Source organism: Pseudophryne corroboree, chromosome 6 (assembly GCF_028390025.1).
Source record: "Pseudophryne corroboree isolate aPseCor3 chromosome 6, aPseCor3.hap2, whole genome shotgun sequence".
Lineage (NCBI taxonomy): Eukaryota > Metazoa > Chordata > Amphibia > Anura > Myobatrachidae > Pseudophryne > Pseudophryne corroboree.
This window is the reverse complement of record NC_086449.1, coordinates 316,373,448-316,382,526: the sequence shown is the minus strand read 5'-3', so window position 1 is coordinate 316,382,526 and position 9,079 is coordinate 316,373,448. Positions and strand designations below refer to the sequence as shown.

The window sequence follows — 9,079 nt, the reverse complement described above, 5'->3', positions numbered from 1 at the left end:
TGGGAGATTGAGTGGAATGTGGATATGAGTAAAAAGAGTAGTCGCGGTGAAGGGGATGATGTATACGCCAAGGGTCTAGTAAAGCAAGTTGAGAGCAGAAAGAGAGAAGAATATTGGAAGAGGGCCCGGGCCGTTTAGTACTCACCCCAGACCTGTCCATGGATGGATCGACGACTGCGTTAAAATCTCCCCCTAGAACTAAATTCATTCCACCCCAAGATAAAACTCTCTGTAGAATATCTGCAAAGAAAAAGTTGTTAGATCCAGTGGGTGCTTAAAGGTTTAAAGAAGTATATACCGTATTATCAATAGAGACATCCACTATGACAAATCTACCCTCAGGGTCCACATATTTCTTGAGAATTGAGTATTGAAGATTCCTGTGAAATAAAATAGCAACTCCCCTAGTTTTGTTAGTATAGGGAGCAGAGATACAATCTCCGATCCAGGGGGCTTTTAAAGATATAGAGGAGTCATGTATCCAGTGCATCTCCTGTAAAAAAACAATATCATGGGTCATACGCAAAAGATGTGAGAGCACTTTTTTATGTTTAACAGGGCTATTAGGGCCCTCCGCATTCGAGGATATTATATTGAAATCAAGAAGTGGGGTAACTACTGGGCAGGGAGGTTGGGAAGGAGAATGGTCTGCCTTACTACCTTATCCCCATAGCTGGGAAGTATAGTAGAAAGACTATATAGGTAAAACGGTGCCCCTCTGTGTCCCAGCGAGCAGAGAGGAGGCAACCCATGGAGGATCGAGACACACCATCCAAGCAGGCAAAGAAAACATAAACAAACAATAACAACATCCAAACAAACATGTAATAAGTGGAGGTGGAACCTCTGGCACACATATATAGTATGCCAGCATTTTTCCCCCTCTTCACCGCATGACCCACAAGTGAAAGCAATTAAAGGGAGAGCAAATTTTATAAATGGTTTAGCAGTCAAGTGTCAGGACGAGCAAAGTGGGCCTTCGACGCCAATGGGTCATCAAAAAAGAGTGGTTTTCCGTTCTTAAAAACTCGGAGGCGGGCCGGGTATAGCAATGAGAATCTGACTTTGTCATCGAATAGCTGTTTGCATATTGGAGCGAACTCCCTGCGTTTTTTAGCGACGTAGGGGTATATTTACTAAAATTCGTATTTTCCCGACTGAGGTTAAAGTTCAATCACGAATGACATTGAAAGTGTAAAGTTGCAACTTTTTGAATTTATTACGACTAATTTACTAAGCTGTCGTATTCTGCATTTTCGTATTTACCAATGTCGATGTCATTCGTTTTTTTTTGCAGTGTTTTACGTGAGTGACTTGTAAAACACTGCCGACTTTAATACAATGAATCTCGGCCGGATCTAAGAGATCCGTGCTGGGCTTCATTGTGCACCTTTATTAAAATAGAAATCAGTGTTAAAATAAAAAAAAAAATTGCGTGCGGTCCCCCCTCCTAAGCAAAACCAGCCTCGGGCTCTTTGAGCCGGTCCTGGTTGAAAAAATATGGGAAAAAAAATGTCAGGGGTTCCCCCATATTTAAACAACCAGCACCGGGCTCTGAGCCTGGTCCTGGTTCCAAAAATATGGGGGACAAAAAGCGTAGGGGTCCCCCGTATTTCTGAAACCAGCACCGGGCTCCAATAGCCAGATACATAATGCCACAGCCGGGGGACACTTTTATCTAGGTCCCTGCGGCCCTGGCATTACATAACCAACTAGTCACCCCTGGCCGGGGTACCCTGGAGGAGTGGGGACCCCTTCAATCAAGGGGTCCCTCCCTCCAGCCACCCAAGGGCCAGGGGTGAAGCCCGAGGCTGTCCCCCCCATCCAAGGGCTGCGGATGGGAGGCTGATAGCCTTTTTGACAAAAAATGAATATCGTTTTTAGTAGCAGTACTACAAGTCCCAGCAAGCCTCTCCCGCAAGCTGGTACTTGGAGAACCACAAGTACCAGCATGCGGTGGAAAACCGGGCCCGCTGGTACCTGTAGTACTACTACTAAAAAAATACCTCAATAAAAACAATAGACACACACCTTGAAAGAAAAAGTTTAATACATACATCCACACCTCCATATACACATACTTACCTATGTTCACACGAGGGTCGGTCCTCTTCTCCATGTAGAATCCATGGTGTTCCTGTTGGAAAAATTATACTCACAAAATCCAGTGTAGATGGCTCCTCTTTTTCTCAATTTGTAATCCTGGTACTTTGCAAAATAACAAAACGGACACCCGACCTCGCACTGAAAGGGGACCCATGTTTTCACATGGGACCCCTTTCCCTGGATGCCAGGAACCCCCCCTGACTTTTGTCTAAGAGGGTTCCATCAGCCAATCAGGGAGCGCCACGTTGTGGCACCCTCCTGATTGGCTGTGTGCTCCTGTAGTGTATGACAGGCAGCACCCGGCAGTGTTACAATGTAGCGCCTATGCGCTCCATTGTAACCAATGGTGGGAACTTTGTGGTCAGCGGTTGACCGAAAGTAACCTCACCGCTAACCACAAAGTTCCCACCATTGCAAAGTACCAGGATTACAAATTGAGAAAAAGAGGAGCCATCTACACTGGATTTTGTGAGTATAATTTTTTCAACAGGTACACCATGGATTCTACATGGAGAAGAGGACCGACCCTCGTGTGAACATAGGTAAGTATGTGTATATGGAGGTGTGGATGTATGTATTAAACTTTTACTTTCAAGGTGTGTGTCTTCTGTTTTTATTGGGGTATTTTTTTAGTAGTAGTACTACAGGTACCAGCGGGCCCGGTTTTCCACCGCATGCTGGTACTTGTGGTTCTCCAAGTACCAGCTTGCGGGGGAGGCTTGCTGGGACTTGTAGTACTGCTACTAAAAACAATATTCATTTTTTGTCAAAAAGGCTATCAGCCTCCCATCCGCAGCCCTTGGATGGGGGGGACAGCCTCGGGCTTCACCCCTGGCCCTTGGGTGGCTGGAGGGGGGGGACCCCTTGATTGAAGGGGTCCCCACTCCTCCAGGGTACCCCGGCCAGGGGTGACTAGTTGGTTATATAATGCCAGGGCCGCAGGGACCTAGATAAAAGTGTCCCCCGGCTGTGGCATTATGTATCTGGGTAGTGGAGCCCGGTACTGGTTTCAGAAATACGGGGGACCCCTACGCTTTTTGTCCCCCGTATTTTTGGAACCAGGACCAGGCGCAGAGCCTGGTGCTGGTTGTTTAAATATGGCGGAACCCCTATCATTTTTCCCCCATATTTTTTCAACCAGGGCCGGCTCAAAGAGCCCGAGGCTGGTTTTGCTTAGGAGGGGGGACCCCACGCATTTTTTTTTCAAAAATAACACTTTCCCACCCCTTCCCACTGAAAAACATGCACGGATCTCATGGATCCATGCATGCCTGTCCGAACACGGTAAAAAAAAAGCAGGTCTGGTTTTTTTTTAGCACTTTTTCACGATTTGTATTTTAGCATGGCAGTGTTTGGCTATTGTCTGCAGTGTTTGTGATTTGCACTTTTTAGTAAATGACCGATTTCTACCAAATTGCAGGAGTATTTGACCGATGGTGTATTGATTCGTAATTTTTTCCTAGGACTTCCAAAAAAATACGAATACCCTCATCACTGCCGTGATTTGAGTTTAGTAAATTCCCGAGATGACACTTTGAAGAAAAAACATCATCTCGGTCAAAATCGGGACCTTAGTAAATATACCCCGTAGTTGGAAAAATCCTGGAAGATGAGTAGTCTCTCTCCCTTGTAGGATAGGCTAGACGTTTTCTGGTTATGGTCTAAGAGCTTGGTTTTGTCTGCGTAGTTGAGGATCCTCATAATAACAGGACGGGGGCATCCAGTGGCGTCTCTCCGATCAGGTCCTATTCTGTGAGCTCTTTCAATAGCCAAGGGTGATCCTTTGAGATCCATGGCTAATTGTTCTGGTATCCAGTTAGAGAGGAGGTGTAATAGCTCATATCCTTTAATTGATTCCGGAATGCCCACCACCCTCAAATTATTTTGATGGCTGTGATTCTCTAAGTCGTTGAGCTTGTCAGTGAGGCCTTTAATTTCTTTACTTTGGGCCTCTATAGTGGTTTGCGCTGAATTTAGGTCATCTTCTAATGTTGAAACCCTCTGCTCGACATCATCCAAGCGACCATTATGTTGAGTGAGTTGGGTCAAAGTAGAGTCTATGACCTCTTTATGGCCCGCCAGATTTTCATCTAAAAGAGGCCCCAGCACAGCTGCGATGTCTGTAGGTTTCATTTAAGGCTGTCTAATTACCGTATTGGTTGTAGAGATGAGCGGGTTCGGTTCCTCTGAATCCGAACCCGCCCGAACTTCAGGTTTTTTACACGGGTCCGAGCAGGCTCGGATCTTCCCGCCTTGCTCGGCTAACCCGAGTGCGCCCGAACGTCATCATCACGCTGTCGGATTCTCGTGAGGCTCGGATTCTATCGCGAGACTCGGATTCTATATAAGGAGCCGCGCGTCGCCGCCATTTTCACACGTGCATTGAGAGTCATAGGGAGAGGACGTGGCTGGCGTCCTCTCCGTTTAGAGAAGAGGGAGACACAGTATTTTGGGGAGCATTATTAGGAGGAGTACTACTATACTGTATACTACTATACTACTTGCTGAAGTGATATTTATACTAGATTAGATAATAGATAGTGTGACTGTAAGTGTATTATCTGACTTGTGGGGGAGACACTGACAGTGGGGAGCAGTTAGAGTCTGAGAGCAGGACTCAGGAGTACATATAACGTACAGTGCACACTTTTGCTGCCAGAGTCAGTGCCACACTGCCATTGTTGTGACCACACTGACCACCAGTATAATAATATATTTTGTGATTGTCTGCTTAGGCCTCGGAGTACTAGTTGCAAGTTGCAACGTGACCTGAAGTGACCACCAGTTTAATAATCAATCACCACCAGTTTAATATATATATATATATATATAATTGTATATAATATATATATATATATATATATATATAAAGCCAAGAAATTGGGTGCGAGCGACCAATGGTGTCTATATTAAAGGAACGTAAAAGGATTGTATATAAAAAAGACGTATTTATTTTTGCACGATAAAAAAGAGGGGGAGGGTAATACACTGTGGTTTATAAAAAATTCATAAAACACAACAATTAATATAAAAATGGAGTAAAAAGTAGAAGGAATAAAAAGAGGTACAAGGTGCATATCAATTGGTAGTATATATATAAAAAAATGCTTATCTTAGGTACAGGAGGTAGGTCTGAGAAAGATCATGGAGTGCCCAACGCGTTTCGTCCTTCAGGACTTCATCAAGGGTGGTGTGGTACTGAGACAAAGCTCCTATTTATACCACTATCAATTAAACTATGTATGACATCACTTCCTCCCAGAGTGATGTTCAGGGAAAACCACATATTTTGTATGTTTTCAAAATTAGACAAATTATATGTAGGTAATGGGTGTCTTAAGAACAGAGCTAGTTACAAACATCAACTTAAAAAACGAGCAGTGTAGTGAGTGTAATCTATTAATTGTTCATATGAGTTCTGGCATCCCGGACTTCCGCCCCACTTCCTGTAGTGTGACGGGTTCTTTTGCGCATGCGTCAACTCCCGAGTACACGTTCGGGTGACGGATGTCTCTTTAATGGTCCTTCTGCGCTTGCGTTGACTCCCGCGCAGTGTCTTGTCCCGGAAATTGTCGTACACTTCACCGGATGTCACGTTGCATACAGGAACCCGGAACCGCGATGCATCGTGAGCCGCACTCAGGAATCGGAACTCTCTGTGCGTCACTTCCTGTGGGAACTTAATTCAGCGAATGATCTCCGGAGGCTTGTCTTGAAACGCACGTGGAACGCAAACATTGTTTCTGATATCATTGATAATGGGTCCCAATGGCGGATTATTACTTCTTTGGATATACAGTCTGTGGCTTCTTCATTTAGACTGTATATGAGTATGGAGCTTGTCCAGAAAACATATGGAGGAAATAAAAAATATATGAATTACCAGAGTTTTATGATGGACTTCATTCGAACCAATTGTATATTCATTTTAGTGTTATGTAAAAAAGGAAATAAATATTGAATATTAGGTAATAAATTATTAAAGTGCCTGTGCTGATTCTCTTTTATTACTTATGTTTTATTTTATTTATTTAGTGCAAGAGTGTAAAAATAACATTAATGTGTCTTATGAGTAGTGCATAGGATAATATCCATACATAATAAAGGAAGGTGAAAACCAAAAGTGTTTAGGGTTTATATGAGTGAATATTTAGAATGACAGCTGTTTTACTGGTTTAGGAACTTTTTACGTGCATACATTGTCTCTACAGCACCTAGTCTTCTCCGGAGGTCGCCCTCCCCGATACTGGCCAGGCCCATAAAAATGCTTAGCTTCCACGATCGGACGAGAGTGGGCGTTCCATTTTGGTATGGCTGTAGTCTACTTAGCACCAGTTCACCAGATGTTTTTTACAACTGTAAGATGGTCTAGAAATAAGAAGAGAGCGCCATTCCCAAACACCACAGTGTTTATTATAAGGGAGAAAGAAAGAAGGGGGGGGGGGGGAAGGGGGGGGGGGGGGAAAGGGGGGTAGTATCAAAAAGGTACTTAAAGGAAAGGAGAAATTTTGTAGCTTTCGTTAAATCCAGCCGGATGCATCGTCCTCAATTGAAATATCCAAAACATCTCCCTTCTGGATAGCAGGTTTGCCAGATCGCCACTTCTTTCGCCAAGTGTGACATGTTCTATGGCTTTGTATGTTAAGGCCTCAGGATTGGAATTGTGGTGTAGCAGGAAATGTTTAGAAACTGCATGTGCTTCCACCTTATTTTTGATGTTTCGAACGTGCTCTTGAATCCTTAGTTTTAACTGTCTTTTTGTCTTCCCAATATATTTTTTACCACAGTCACATTCCAAAAGGTAAATCACAGATGTTGAGTTGCAGTTCATGTATTCTTTTATCTTGAATTCTTTCATATCACCTGTTGCAGAGAAAGTCTTTCGATTTGGGTGTACATATTTGCAGGTATTGCAGTGTCCACACTTATAGCTACCTACACACCTGATAAGAGGTTCTTTCTTGTTGTTTATGGGTCTCAGCATGCTCGGTGCCACTAAGTCCTTAAGATTTTTCGACTTCTTAAAAATGATTTCAGGTTGTGGTGGTAATATGTCTTTTAAAACAGGGTCCATTAAAAGAATGTTCCAGTGAGTTTTCATTGATTGTCGGATGATTTTCTCATGTCTGCTGTAAGTCGTGATAAAGGCAGTAGAGTCTTTTTTCTTTTCCCTTTTCTTGTATGTTAGGAGGTCATTTCTCACCAAAGTTCTTGTTTTATTGACCGCCTTGTCAAGAATGTTCGTGGGATATTTCTTATCCAGGAATCTGTTTCTGTATTTCTCCAATTGGTTGTTGCATTCCTCTATTTCGCTACAATTCCTTCTGATTCTATGGAACTGTGAATAGGGGATATTATTTTTCCACTGTTTTAAGTGATTACTCCTGTAATCCAAGTAGCTATTGGTATCCACCGGTTTGATGTAGTTCCTCGTGATGATGCTATTTTCTTTCCCCACCAGGATGAGATCCAAAAATTCAATTTGTTCCTTGTCAGTTTTTGAAGTAAATGTGAGATTCAATTCATTGTGTGCCAGGTATTCAATAAAAAAATTGTTAAAATCTTCTATTGTGCCGTCCCAGATCATCAGGATATCATCTATATATCGCTTGTAAAACACAATAAAATTCTTAAAAGGGTGGTCATTGTAGATGTATGTTTCCTCCCATTTTCCCATAAATAAATTAGCAAAACTTGGTGCGAAAATAGTTCCCATAGCGGTTCCGCAGCTTTGTAAATAAAAATTGTCTAAAAATTTAAAATAATTATGGGTTAAAATGAAGAACATGATGTCACAGATAAATTGTCTGTGGGAATCAGTCATTGAAGGATCATTGTCCAGATATTCTTTGCATGCTGCTACACCCTTTGTATGTTCGATACATGTATAAAGTGCTTGCACATCGATTGTGACCCATAAATATGTTGATTTCCATTCGATGTCTTTGACTGAATTGAGTACTGCGGTTGTATCCTTGAGGTATGATGGTAATTGGGTTACATATTTCCTGAGGAAAACATCTGCATATTCGGAAAGATTTGAAGTAAGAGAATCTATACCGGCCACTATTGGTCTGCCTGGTGGGTTTATGATTGATTTGTGAATTTTTGGTAAGAAGTAAAATATCGGGGTAACGGGGTAGGACTGCATTAAAAACTGGTATTCCTCCTTTGTTAAAATGCTGGTACGTAGTCCATTTAAAAGTAGTGATCGAAGATCTTCCAGATAATCTTCTTTTGGATCTTTTTGTAATATTTTGTACGATTTAGTGTCGCCCAATAGTCTCTTGGCTTCTGTTACATATTTTTCTCGATCCATGATCACTAAACCCCCCCCTTTATCAGCTTGTTTGATAATGATCTCAGTATTCTTTTGTAGTTTCTTTAAGGCTTCTTGTTCTTTATTGGAGAGGTTTTTTTCCCGGATAGGTTCTACTTCTGAATCACATAGATCCTTTTTCACTAGGTCGTAGAAGATACTTAAATGGCTCCCCTTGGATTCCAACGGGTAGTACTTCGATGGTGGTTTTAGTCCTGATTTTGATTGGGTAGTTGTGTTGTCATAATTTCTGAGAATGGCGTCTTCTTTCTTTAGGAAGTGTCGTTTCAATGTTAATTTTCGTACGAACTTGTTGAGGTCTATAAAAGTTTCAAATTTATTCATGCCGCTGGTTGGGGCAAAGGATAGGCCTTTATTTAGCAAGGAAATTTCCGGTTGTGAGAGAGTATGTTGTGAAAGGTTGAAGATGTCCTTAATTAATGGTTTTGATGTAGAAATGTCCGCTTTTTGAGTTCTCTTCCTCCTGCCGCCCCGCCTTCCTCGTCTTCTATAAACCGTCTTTTTAGGGGGGAGGCATGTCTGATATCTTCCTTTATCTGGTTCTTCATATTGTCCTTTGGTCTTGTGCCTGTGCTTGGGGATAAAAAATCATTGTCACTCTGGGATCCCCTTCTTTGTAATATTGAAAACCTG

The 9,079-nt window shown here is 42.3% G+C and overlaps 1 pseudogene; it reads right to left on the bottom strand.

The window, feature by feature from the left end:
* Positions 1 to 6,308: 6,308 nt before the first annotated feature.
* Positions 6,309 to 6,428, bottom strand: LOC134937751 (5S ribosomal RNA; annotated as a pseudogene).
* Between the last annotated feature and the right edge of the window lie 2,651 nt (positions 6,429 to 9,079).